Source organism: Lissotriton vulgaris, chromosome 7 (genome assembly GCF_964263255.1).
Source record: "Lissotriton vulgaris chromosome 7, aLisVul1.2, whole genome shotgun sequence".
NCBI classification, from domain to species: domain Eukaryota; kingdom Metazoa; phylum Chordata; class Amphibia; order Caudata; family Salamandridae; genus Lissotriton; species Lissotriton vulgaris.
This window is the reverse complement of record NC_141695.1, coordinates 121,590,221-121,602,622: the sequence shown is the minus strand read 5'-3', so window position 1 is coordinate 121,602,622 and position 12,402 is coordinate 121,590,221. Positions and strand designations below refer to the sequence as shown.

Here is a 12,402-nt window from a genome sequence, read left to right as displayed (position 1 = left end):
TCCCCCCCCCTAAACATACGAACAATTACAGACCTCCCTACTACACATTTTGTCCGTCTTATAAAACCCCACAGTTACAGACCTCCCTACTACACATTTTGTCCGTCTTATAAAAACCCACAGTTACAGACCTCCCTACTACACATTTTGTCAGTCTTATAAAACCCCACAGTTACAGACCTCCCTACTACACATTTTGTCAGTCTTATAAAACCCCACAGTTACAGACCTCCCTACTACACATTTTGTCAGTCTTATAAAACCCCACAGTTACAGACCTCCCTACTACACATTTTGTCCGTTCCGAAGTTGTCCGGGGGCAATGACGCTTCCAGGTAGCAGGAACTCCCTTACCTTGCGTCATCCTCGGGGGCCGTCTCAGCCCCATGGCCCCATGCTTCCAGGTGGCAGGAACTCCCTTACCTTGCGTCATCCTCGGGGGCCGTCTCAGCCCCACGGCCCCACTGTCGCCGCCACTGTCTTCCGCGCTCCTCCCGCCGAACGCCGCAGTGAACCGGGTGTAGGTTCCGCGACGTCTCAGCTCCACGGCCCCACTGTCGCCGCCGCTCTCTGAACGCTGCGTTAGCTGAACGCTGCTTTACTTTTCCTCCCCACAGCTCTGCACTTCAGTTAACCGGGTGTAGGTTCTGCGGCATCTCAGCTCCACGGCCCCACTGTCGCCGCCACTCTCTTCCGCGCTCCTCCTGCTGAATGCCGCGTTACTTTTCCCTCAACACGGCTGTCCGACGCTCCTCCTTGCGCTCCTGATGATGTCAGCACACACGACGGCTGGCGCTACTTCCAAGGGACTACTTATTTTTCTAAGGTATATTTTTGAAAGTACGTATTTTTTGGGGGGTATATAGCCTATGTCACTCTGCAGACCCTGCCAATTCCAATGATGTATTGGGTGTGTGGATTGGCGCTGTGGTTCCAGAGTTTACCCGCCTCAAAGGTTCACAGTTCTTACTTTATAATAGTAGTATAGATGATTGATTGAGTTCTGGGTCTTCCTTTTCCAACTCATTGGGATATGACATGATGCGACACAGAAGTGATCACTACAACTCCCAGAAGGCACTTGGAGGTTAAATGAATGCCCAGGGAGGAGGGGGTCATCTGTGACATTTGGCCAGCAGGCATTGCTAGCATCATTTCTTTAGAGCGAGTACAGTTTTATTACCTGAGAAACAAGACTACCGAAGTCTCACAGAGCAACAAGCACAGGTAGAAACAAGTCAACATGAGCACAGGTAGGAGGAGTCAAATTTGATAGATTCACTCAGTACAGCTAGTGCACCAAGCGGGAATGATGAGGTCTCGGCCTTGGGGAAGCTATGAACTGGGATACTTTTGTTTTTAATCTTTAAAACCTTGATCTACAAGTCCCAGAATGCAAAGTAGTAACTGGGAATAGATGAGCAATTCACACTTCTCAGGGATAGTTTGTGTTCTGAATGCATATATTAGGGACCACTGGTACAAGTGTACATGAAATAGGTACAATGTCCCCCAAAAGTATCCGTGTCAAACAGAGACTTGCTCTCAACCCAACCTACCAGTATGTAGAAAGCACTGCAGCACAAAGCTGTACCCACCCCAACACCCAAAGCCTACCTACTGCAGAAACACCTTCGACCCACCTGTTACCGCAAGACCTCCAACCTACCAGTTTGAAGAAAGCCACGCAGCACAAACCTGAACCGCAACTCCCAAAGCCTACCTACTGCAAAAACACAATAAGAGCACCTGCGGCGCCAAGACCATCAACCTACCAGCGCCTGTTACCCCACAACATACCGTCAGTAGAAACACCATAAGAACCACATATTGCCCCAAGACCCTAACCTAACAGCCCTACCGGTTATCAAAAAACCCACAAAATATCGACTGCAGAAACACCATAAGACCCACCTGTTACGACGAAACCTCAAACCTGTCAGCCTGGAAGTACCGCAGGCACCTACCTGTTGCCCCGAAACATACTGACTGCAGAAACACCATCAGGGCCACCTCTTACAAGACCCCCAACCTGTCAACCTACCAGCCTGAAGAAAACACTGCAGAGTGTGTGACCCGCACTCACACCCTACTGACCTGCAGGAAATACTGCCAGACCCACCTGCCACCCCAACACCCTCAGCCTACAGGCAAGAAGAAAAAACCACAGCACCTGTAACCCTCATACCCACAGCCTAGCGGCAAGAAGAAAGTACTTCAGCAACTGTTGCCCCAACCAGGGCCGGCCTTAGGCATGTGCAAGCTGTGCACCTGCACAGGGCCACCAAACCCCAGGGGCCACCACGCCAATATATATCCTTAATATAATAATCCTCTGAGGATGGATACATATTTGTGTGGCGGCCCCTGGCAGGGATTTGGCGGCCTCCGGCTCAGTTCCACTTCTAAACACCCTGACCACCCCCCCCCCCCCCCCCTCTTTACTGGCCTCCGCGCTCTGCCCCACCCGGACCCCCTCTTCCGGGGCCCCCTACCTACGCTTCCTGCCCAGGGCCACCATGACCCTAGAGCCGCCCCTGCCCCAACACCCTCAAACTATCGAACCACCAGTATGGATATACCACCCCCAACCAACGAGTATGGATAAAACACTGCATCACCTATGACCCAACACCCTCAAACTACTAGTCTGTAGAACACCACAGCCAGCATTACCCCATCGCCCTAAACATGGACAAAAACACTGTAGCATGTGTTACCTCCAACCAATCAGCACAAAGCTAAAGTCCCAGCTACCCCATCTTCCCTTTGAGTATTTCACCTTGCCATTTGAGGGGGGCGGGAGGGTCTTTGAATTGGGATACTTTCAGTTTTGTTTTTAGGTCTGGCATTGGTCAAGAACTTTCGATTTTAATAAAATGACACATACATTAAATTTACTAATATGGGCTTTGAACCACCCCTACTCATCCATTGATCAGCTGCTGTGACAGTCACATTTTCTTCTACCCCCCTACAGCATAGGACAGTGGGTCAGGTCACTTCGGCCATTGGCTAACTTCGCTGTGACGAAGGCATTCTGTCCATTCACAAGGAGTACATTCCCACACGAAGTAGTTCCCTTCAGGGCTACTATGGCATGAGGGGGTTGTGACACAAAAATAAAGCTTGCTCGGCTGGCTTTACCAGTGGTTGTTATCTTTCGAATCGGTACCTACATTTCCTGGAATTCAAAGCAGTAACCTGGACGAGGTGAGTGGAATACACTCAACAGGCGCATCTTGGGGTCTTCGAGACAAAGTCAAATACCCCTGGCGCAAATTAACCTGAACTGGGTACGATTCGCCCAAATAATATCCGTGACAAATCGATATCTCCTCTCACCCAACACAGACCCCACGAGCCCCCCCCAAATCGACCAGTTGGAGAAGCACCGCCCCTTGCAAAGAAATGTCAGCACCTGCCAGCTAACCTGAAAACACACGAACTATCAATCAAAGCGAAGACAAAACCCCCATGTCGCCCAAAAAACCCAAACGTACCGGTCTGCAGAAGCAGGAACAACCTATGAACCCCACGGGAACAACTCGGGTTTCCTTGCCCCCCCCCCCCCCAATAGCCAGGACACCTGAGGGGAGCCCGGAAGTGCCCCCTCTCAGCACAAAAAGAGGGTTTGTCTTACAAGCGAGCAGAGCCTGGCAAGGTGCGCGGTGGCACGGAAGTGGGCACAGCGGGCAGGGGCGCATGCCAGGGGGGGGAGCCTCCAAACTCCAGATCTGTCGCACTTCCGGATGACCTCGGCGAAGGATAAACTTACTTGGAGCGCCCCCTGGAGTCCGGTGCCGGCGGCGGTCCTGGTGCAGTCCAGAGGCCACACTCCGGTGAGACTCTCCCCTCCCGAACGCCCCGAGACCCCCGAGTGAGGAGTGGGGGGCGATGGTCCAGATGGAGGGGGGGCAGGTCGGTCACTCTCGTCCCCGCCTGGGGTTCCGGCTCCAGTCCCTGCTGGATCTAACCCCGATCTTCCAGCGGTTCCGACCTCTCGTTGACTTTGGTCCCGGGTCCGACTCCTGAGGCTGCAGCAGGTGGATGATGGGCCGAGCTCTGCCCTGCCTGCCTCCTGCCCGCCCTCCCCCTCACTCACCCTCCCAGTGGGAGGAGCTTCTATTCAAAAGAGCAGCGTGTGTTCAAACAAGTTAGCTGTCCTGAGAAAAGGGAGCAGCGCTCCTCCCCCAGCAGCGTGTGCTCCTCGTCACCGGCACTGCACGGCCTCCTGCCGCCAGAAGCGAGAAAGAGCACCTGCAGGTATACCTCAGGGCGCCCCGCCACCTGCCCCCACCTACAGGCACACACCAGAGAGCACCACACCATCTCTGTGTGCAGGGCGGTAGGTGGCCTGCCACAAGCCAGGAACACAGAAATACCCCCCAAACACGCCTATAGCCACAGGTATACCTCAGTGCACCCCTCCACCTACAGACACACACACGCCAGAGAGTCCACATCACAAATGTGTGGTGTAGGCAGGTATAGCCCATTGCCTGCAAGGAAAACAGAAATACCCCGACACACACACCTACTTACATATGTACCTCCGTGCTCCCCATCACCTCCCCTCCGACAAGAAAAAACACACACCATAGAGCCCACGTCACCCCTGTGTGTAGGGTGGTACAGCCCACAGCCTGCCAGAAGCAAGGAAAACAGAAATACACACACCCCTACAAGCATTCAAGAGTGCGCCCCATCACCTGCCCTCCCCCTACAGGCACACCAGAGACCCTCGTGTCACGGTCACCGCTGTGTGCAGGAAGGTACAGCACACATGGCAAGGACACACAGGTGTCATTACATAATCTGCCATCAGCTGTGTGTGCGGGGAGGTAGAGCCACGTGGCTGCCACAAGCAAGAAAAAAACAACAACCCTCCCAAGTTACAAACACCTCAGTGCCCGTCCGCTCATCACCACTGTGTGGTGGGGGGAGGAGCAGACACGTGTCCTGGCAGGAGCATTGGAAAACACAGACACACGTCATTCCCAGGGCGGCACACCCACTGCCCACCTCTCCATCACCTCTGTGTGCTGGCAGATACAACCTGCACATGGCCTGCCTGCCACAAGCCAAACACCGCTATCACCCCACACTCCCCATCACACAATGAATGTACCACCCCCGTCAGTGTGCTGGGAGGTACAACCCGCACATGGCATACCTGCCCAAGGGGGAAACAGATTGCAACCCACAACCCCTTCCATCACACAGCGTAACACAACCTCATTGTGTTGGGAGGGTACACAACCCACACATGGCCTGCTGCCTGCCACAAGGGAAACACCGAGATTGCCAGCTCTTTAAATGACAGTGTGCCACCACCGCAGTGCTGGGGGGTATAGCCCACACACGGCCAGCCACAAGCAATGTAACCACACATAGTACCCCTCCTCGCTTAGAATGAGACTGTGAACCAGCCCCACTCTGCGGGGTTGGGGGGGGGGGGTACAGCCCTCGTGGCCAACCACCACACACAATGTAACCTCAACCACTGCTCTCACTACTATTAGACACTGCCGCCACCGCGCTGGTTTCGAGGTGCAGCCCACGTGCACTGCCTCAAGCAATGAGACACAACAAAGTGTGTGCCTTCCCATCCACCACAAACACACCCAGTGCGGCCCCTCCAGACGCCCACAGTGCGCTGGGTGGCAGCGCCGAGACCCCCAGCTGGTGCCCAGCCCCAGAGGCCGCACGCGCAGTCAGTGAGTGACGCCCTCCGGTCTGTCCCCCCCGCCTGCAAAGGGTTAACAGACAAGACATGGGCTGCGCTTCGCTTATCAGCGCCTTCCTCCAACCGACTTAAGTGCGTGGGGGTGTCCGGGGCACAAGCCACACACAATGCAAACACAGGCGCCCCTCCCCCCGCCCGCCACGCCGCGCCCCTCGCTCTGCCCCTCACGCCCCGCATCCTGCCCCCTCCCCGCGCTATTGTCAGGCTGTCTTGTCCATTCACAGTCTCCCAGCAGCCCCCCAGTGGGGCCGCATTCTTGCACGCGCTCTGCCCTCTGGGTCTCCCCACTTGGCTGCTCGCTCTCAACCCCCCTTTCTTCTTCCCACTCACTCAATGTTCCCTCACTCTTGGGCGACCCCTCTCGCCCCCTCTGCCTCCGTTTTAACCCCCCCCCCCTCTTTCACTTTCTCCCAGTTTAACTAAAGCGCCATAAATCTGGAAAACGGCCTTTTGAGAAAAACTTGCAAGAAAAGGGTCTGTTTCCTCATTTGCATAGTCTATTCATCCCTGTGTGCGCTTCAGACGGTAAAGTAACGCTTACATAGCGCTTAGCACCCCTTTCTGGGGCTCTGAAGCGCCTGGCTACATTAGTAGCAGGTAGCAGCAAGCACCGGGTGGATGGAGGTTGTCTTGCTTCTGATCCTATGTGGGAAGTGTTTCCATGTCATGTGTGATTACCACCCATGTGTAGTTCCTGTGTTGTGCGGTGCAGCGCTTAGTTGGGTGATGGATGAAGAGTGTATGCAGGCGCTCTGTTAGTGGCACGCTGGCGGCCTTGATCGGCTCTGTCTGTTTATGGTGTTTTTGTTGTTACAGTCCACCTTGATGGGGATGTCACAGGGGCGTTAATTCCAAGCTCTTATGGGCCAGGGCAGGCATGGGGAGGGGGCTCAGCGAACACCTGGATGGACCACTGTGCGTCCCTCCTTCCTGTTTCTGTGAATGGTGTTGGGTGACGTCAAGCAGCGGTCACAGTATGGGGCTTGCTGGGACTTGTTAGACTACGGTAGGTAGGTAGGTACGTAAAGTTTATTTATATTGCAATCAATACTATATATATATATATATATAGAGAGAGAGAGAGTTTTATATAGCACAAACTAGACCCAAAGATAGCGGGTGTCAGAGTGCTCTACACAGCACCAGTTGCGTTACATGAGGACACGTTCATTTTTGTTAGGCACGGGGAGATTGAGGGATTTGCCCAGAATCACAGGATATTCAGCGTCGTTGCCGAGATTCGAACCCTGTTTCCCAGCTTCGACGTCGACTGCTTTAGCCGTAAGGCTTCATCCTAAAACAACATTGCAGTTCCACTGAAATATAAAAAGATGTTAGCAACATTCATCAAACTGTCCGTAAACCCTATGCTTGATGTTCTCTACGGACACCTGATGTTGCTTATTTACATTATCCTTCATACGTAGCTGTACGAGCGAAATAATCAATCTATCAATCAGTCGATTTGTATAGCGCCGCTTATCACCCGAGAGGTTATCCAGTCGAATAGCCAGGGCTTTTGGAATTCCAGTAGAGAAGGGGAGGTCCGGGCTGCATGGAGAGGTCATTCCATGTTTTGGCAGCGAGGTAGGAGAAGGGGCGTCCTCCACTCATGCTTCTGTTAGTACGGGGTATGGGTGAGCGAGAGGGGTGGAGAGCGTAGTTGTCTGGCTGGTTGGTCCAAGGCAGGCAGTGGTTAATGCAGGCGGGTCCTTGGTTGTGTAGAGCCTTGTATGCGCGGGTCAGCAGTTTGAATCGGCATCTCTTCTGTACTGGGAGCCAGTGGAGTTCTTTGGGGTGCGGTGGGTCCATCGGGGGAGCTCAAGGATGAATTAAAGTGCAGCGTTCTGAATGGTGTCTGGTCTCTGGAGGAGGCGTGCAGCAATCCCAGAGTAGAGAGCAATGCCACAGTCCAGTCTGCTGGTGATGAGTCTTGTGTGACAGTGCATCTTGGGTTCAGGGGGAGCCATTTGAAGATTTTTTGTAACATGTGTAAAGTGAAGAAGTAGGCGGAGGCTGCGGCATTGTTCTGGGACTTCATGGTCGCCTTGTTGTCCAGGATGATGCACGGTTTCTGGCGGGGTGGGGGCCGGCCCTAGTTCTGAGGGCCACCAGGAGGCGCTCCGGGGAGTGGTGTTGCTACCAAAGATCAGTCCTTCCGTTTTGTCAGTGTGAAGCTTCGGGCAGTTGTCTCTCATCTAGTTGGTGACGCTCGTCATGCATGTGTGGTAGCTTCCTCTGGTGGTGGGGTCCTTGGAGAGGGAGGGGATGAGTTGAGTGTCGTCAGTGTATATGATGTTGAGTCCATGGGATTTGATAGTGTTGGGCGTGTGTCATGTAGGTGTTGAAGAGGCTGGGGCTGAAGGATGAGTCGCCCGGGACACCGCAGATGATTTCCTTGGGTTCTGAGGTAAAAGGAGGTAGGCAGACTTTCTGTGTTCTTCCGGTGAGGAAGGAGGTGATACACCTGAGAGCGTTCCCCTGTATGCCAATGTCATGCAGCCTTGAGACCAGCATGTGGCGGGATGCGGTGTTGAATGCCACTGAGAGGTCAAGGAGGATCACAGCTGCTGTCTCTCCTCAGTGTGAAAATTAACTATGCAACCAATTGATTTATTAGAGGACCTAGAGAAGCAAAACTGCATAGCTTCTATAAGTGTCCTTGTACCTGCTTGTTGGAAGACTCTTGAAGACGCTATGCAGTACAAGTTAAGTGGATGACACACAACCACTTAAAATGTAATTTGGCTAAAACAGAGATAGTGCCTTTTGGTCCTAACAACTGTTTTTCTCCGCAAGATTGGTGGCCCGAAAAGGTAGAAGCCCCCCCAAAGACTATCAATGCAGCACATAATCTGGGCATTACATTTGACAATACCCTGTCATTTAACCAACAAGCCAAAGAAGTTGCAGGGGTATGCTTTAGTATCATTAGGGGTCTCAGAACATTCTTTGACCATCTCCCTCTGAGTGCCAGACGAACGGTAGCAGTGGCGCTGATAACATCTAGGCTGGACTATTGTAACAGTCTGTATGCAGGGCTAAATAAATCAGCCCTGCACAGACTTCAAATGGTCCAGCACGCAGCCGCTAGTTGGTCCTCAGACTGCCTAGAAAGTCCTCGGCCTCTGCAGCTTTGGATGCCTTACATTGGCTCCCAGTACATAAGCGCATCCTGTTCAAGGTTCTCACCATCACATACAGAGCCTTCCATCATCAAGGCCCACTGTATTTGCGCAAGTACTTTAGGCAATACCATCCGTCACGGGCACTCAGGTCCTCCACAGCAAATTTGCTCCATGTTCCCAGGTTTAGGATGATGACTAGAGGAGGAAAATCCATAGCAGTTATTGGCGCTAAGGCATGGAATAAACTACCTCCGTCCCTGCGTCAATCTGCAACAGAGCAAAAATTCAGAAAACTATTAAAGACATGGATCTATTCTCTGTCAGACTCCGGATGCACAGCGTTACTTTGATCCTCCCCACAGACAGGTAGTTTTTATCATTGACACTCTGCTGTTAACTGATAACTAGGAGTCGAAGCGCCAAGATGCTCCTTGTAGTGGTAGCGCGCTATACAAGTGCCAACTCACATCGCATCACATCACAAGGATCTGTTAAGATTTGCTTCAGTCCTCCAGTGGCCAGCAGCGAGCGGTGGATCTCTTCAGAAACTCATTCAATGCCTCTCCAGATGGTGGGTTAGATTACATGGACTGATGCGGGTGCTGGGTTATAGCTGAGACCTGTAGCCCATCTGGCCATATTTGGCATCAGAGAGAGCCATAGTGCAAAGTCTATTATGCAGCTTGTGTTGGTTTACAATCGGCCATAGGATCGCTGTGCGTTGGAGTATTCATCAAGGACAGGACGGCAGGAATATGGGGGCATAAGTATGTACGGGTGTTGAGTGGTATGCACTGGAGTCGATACACCTTCGTGCTCTTGCAATCTTATGTAAGGGCATGGAGGGGTATGCATTGCAGTGCACTGCAGTGCATACCCTTCTGGGGGCTCACATAAGTATGTAAGGGTGCTGAGTGGTATGCACTGGAGTGGAAACTGCTCATCGCCATTACATACTTACTTACGGTATATATGGTTAATTATATAAAGTCAGCGAGATTACGCGAAATTCCGCGAAAGGGGAGAGTGGACACTCGAATGTGCAGTGCTTACCCCTCAGTGCCCTCACATAAGTATGTAAGGCCGCCTAGTGGTATGCACTGGAGTGGGACTCAACAAACTAAAACTCAATCTAAAAATCAAAACAAATGGAAACTATTATCTAACTTAAACAGATACAAATAGATAACTATCACATTAGTTAGCCAACTCATATCTTAGTTTAATTGCTTTAATTATAAACCTCCCAATCACATTACTGGTCAAGGGTGACAGTAATAAAAGGGTGGAGTCAAATAATTATGTTTTTCTACGAGACTGTTTAACATTAGGGCGCTGTTTGATGACGTACTATCTCCAGGAGAGTCTGGAAACTTTGAAAACTGTAAATTGCTGAATTGTGCAAGCCCCAAACAATATTCTTTGGTGGAAATCCGTTTTATGTGTTGGTTGGTTTAGACAATATCTGAAAATCTTACATTAACTGCCTTTTGCATGAAACTGTTAATTTCAGTTGAAAAGAGGCTTATTGCCCCCACTGAAAGATTCTGAAAGCTCGGAACAGAATGTACTAGTTTCACAAAATATGGCACAAACTTGCCCTAGAGAAACATACCCATGATCTGGCCCAGACGGATAATTACTTCGGTAAGATTTTAAATTCCTCGGTTCAACATCCCTCTGGGTCTGAGCTCTTTAAGCAATAGTTTATGCTTTTGTTTGCAACTTTTTACTGGACGCGAGTGTGACGGGGGCATTTTGAGTGTCAATTGACTAATAGCTAGAGCAATCGACCTCGAAGCTGGGGAACCGGGTTCAAATCTCGGCAGGGATGCTCAACATCCTGTGATTCTGGGCAAATTACCTAGGGGCATATGTATCATCCGTTTTTTTTTACGCTGCGATTCGCAAAAAAGCAACGTTTGCGACAAAAAATTCGGAAAATGCGATGTATGAGTAAAATCACATCGCAAAATTGAGGAATTGCAAAATTTGCGATTCCTTAATTTTGTGTCCGCATTTAAAAAATCACAAATTGCTTTTCCCTAAATGCTATGTATAAAGCACCCAAGTTGTGCGAATTCTCATTAAGAAATCGCAAATTACCACCAACTTGAAGTTGGTGGTAATTTGCGATTTCTTTCACAAATGCACTTTTTGGCATTTGTAAAGGTGTCATGTGGCGCACATACATGCCCTTAGGGTATGTATGTGCGTCATATGCGCACACATGTTCATTTCAGGGGTGCATGAGGTGTCCTTATGACACCCTTGCACCCTTGAAATTATTCTCAATTTGCGATTCTTAAATTGCGAATCGCAAATTTAGAATGACTTCCCAATCCTTCCTATGGGCCTCCTGGCCAATAGAAATGAATGGGAAGGTATTCATTAATTGCGATTTTGCAATTTGCTAATCGCAATTAAGGAATATTAAGAATTCACAAAAGAATTGCGAATTTTTAAATACATCACATTTTGCAATTCTCAAATAGCGATTCTCAAAAAATCGCTATTGGAGAATCGCAAACACGGATGTTGATACATCTGCCCCCTAATCTCCCCGTGCCTAACAAAAAATGAACGTATCTTTTTGTAATATAAACTGGTGCTCATGTAAAGCGCTCTGATACATTCAGATCGAGTTTGCAATATATAAAACTAAAAAAAAATGTTTTATTCCAATCTAATACAATGTTGATTTTTGGAAAAAAGGTGTCATGTCTCTTGTAGGGCCCTCACATAGGGGGTGGTTGCCTTTCTTACACCACCTGCTTGACATTAATTAGTGTTCACTGGGTTATAGTGCCCACTGACACCCCTTGATATAACACAGGGAGTTCATTTCATGAGGATGTTAATGGGAAATGCTGTTCTGAAGTATATATCAGGGGTGTGCAAAATTAATGTAATTTGCTTTTGTATAATTACATGAAATTTTGGGGAAAAAATGTGAAATGGCGTGTAATTATGTGAAATGTAATGCAAAACTGACAATTGCATTGCATTTTAGTGCAAAATGGGTACTCGTGTGCCTATGGCCCAAATGAAGAATGACTTATCCACCTGCTGGGACGGTGGTGGGCTATGCTTGGGTATGACTGTCTGCCCGGGGTGAGGCCGGTTTCATCCTTGGTTTCTCCCCAGGAGGTAATAGTCTCCCCCTTGTGCACAGGTAACAGGTTGTAACTGGTCTGTCTATTTTGGGGCTGTTCGAGTCATTTGGGTCGATTGTGGGTGTTGGGAATGACTCAGAGATCCGGGGAATTATAAGTCCAGTCACAATACAAGACTTGATTGTGCATCTTAGAAGTCCAGTCTGAGGTCTTGTAAGGTGCTTAGTTTATGCTCAGCTCCCTCAACATGTCTACGGTTCACGAGTAAGCGTTTTCATGTATGCGTACACCATTGGGGTCTGGAGTAAAAAAAAAAACATGTTTTCAGTTCTAATTCAAAACGTACACAACGTCTAGATACTGTAGACACAACTTTACCATTAATAATAATGAAAGATATTTAACTATA

The 12,402-nt window shown here is 50.0% G+C and overlaps 1 protein-coding gene across 7 annotated transcripts in view; it reads right to left on the bottom strand.

The window, feature by feature from the left end:
- Positions 1-4,103, bottom strand: part of PHLDB3 (pleckstrin homology like domain family B member 3) — a 167,894-nt gene extending 163,791 nt beyond the window's left edge. For 2 of the 7 annotated variants that reach the window (XM_086929799.1, XM_086929803.1), the window contains exon 1: positions 3,779-3,914. The gene's annotated coding sequence lies outside the window, so the exon portion shown is untranslated. Of the gene's footprint in view, positions 1-3,503; positions 3,571-3,643; positions 3,714-3,778 lie in introns of those variants that run through there. The other 5 variants (XM_086929805.1, XM_086929804.1, XM_086929801.1 and 2 more) reach the window with 5 other exon arrangements.
- Positions 4,104-12,402: the final 8,299 nt, after the last annotated feature.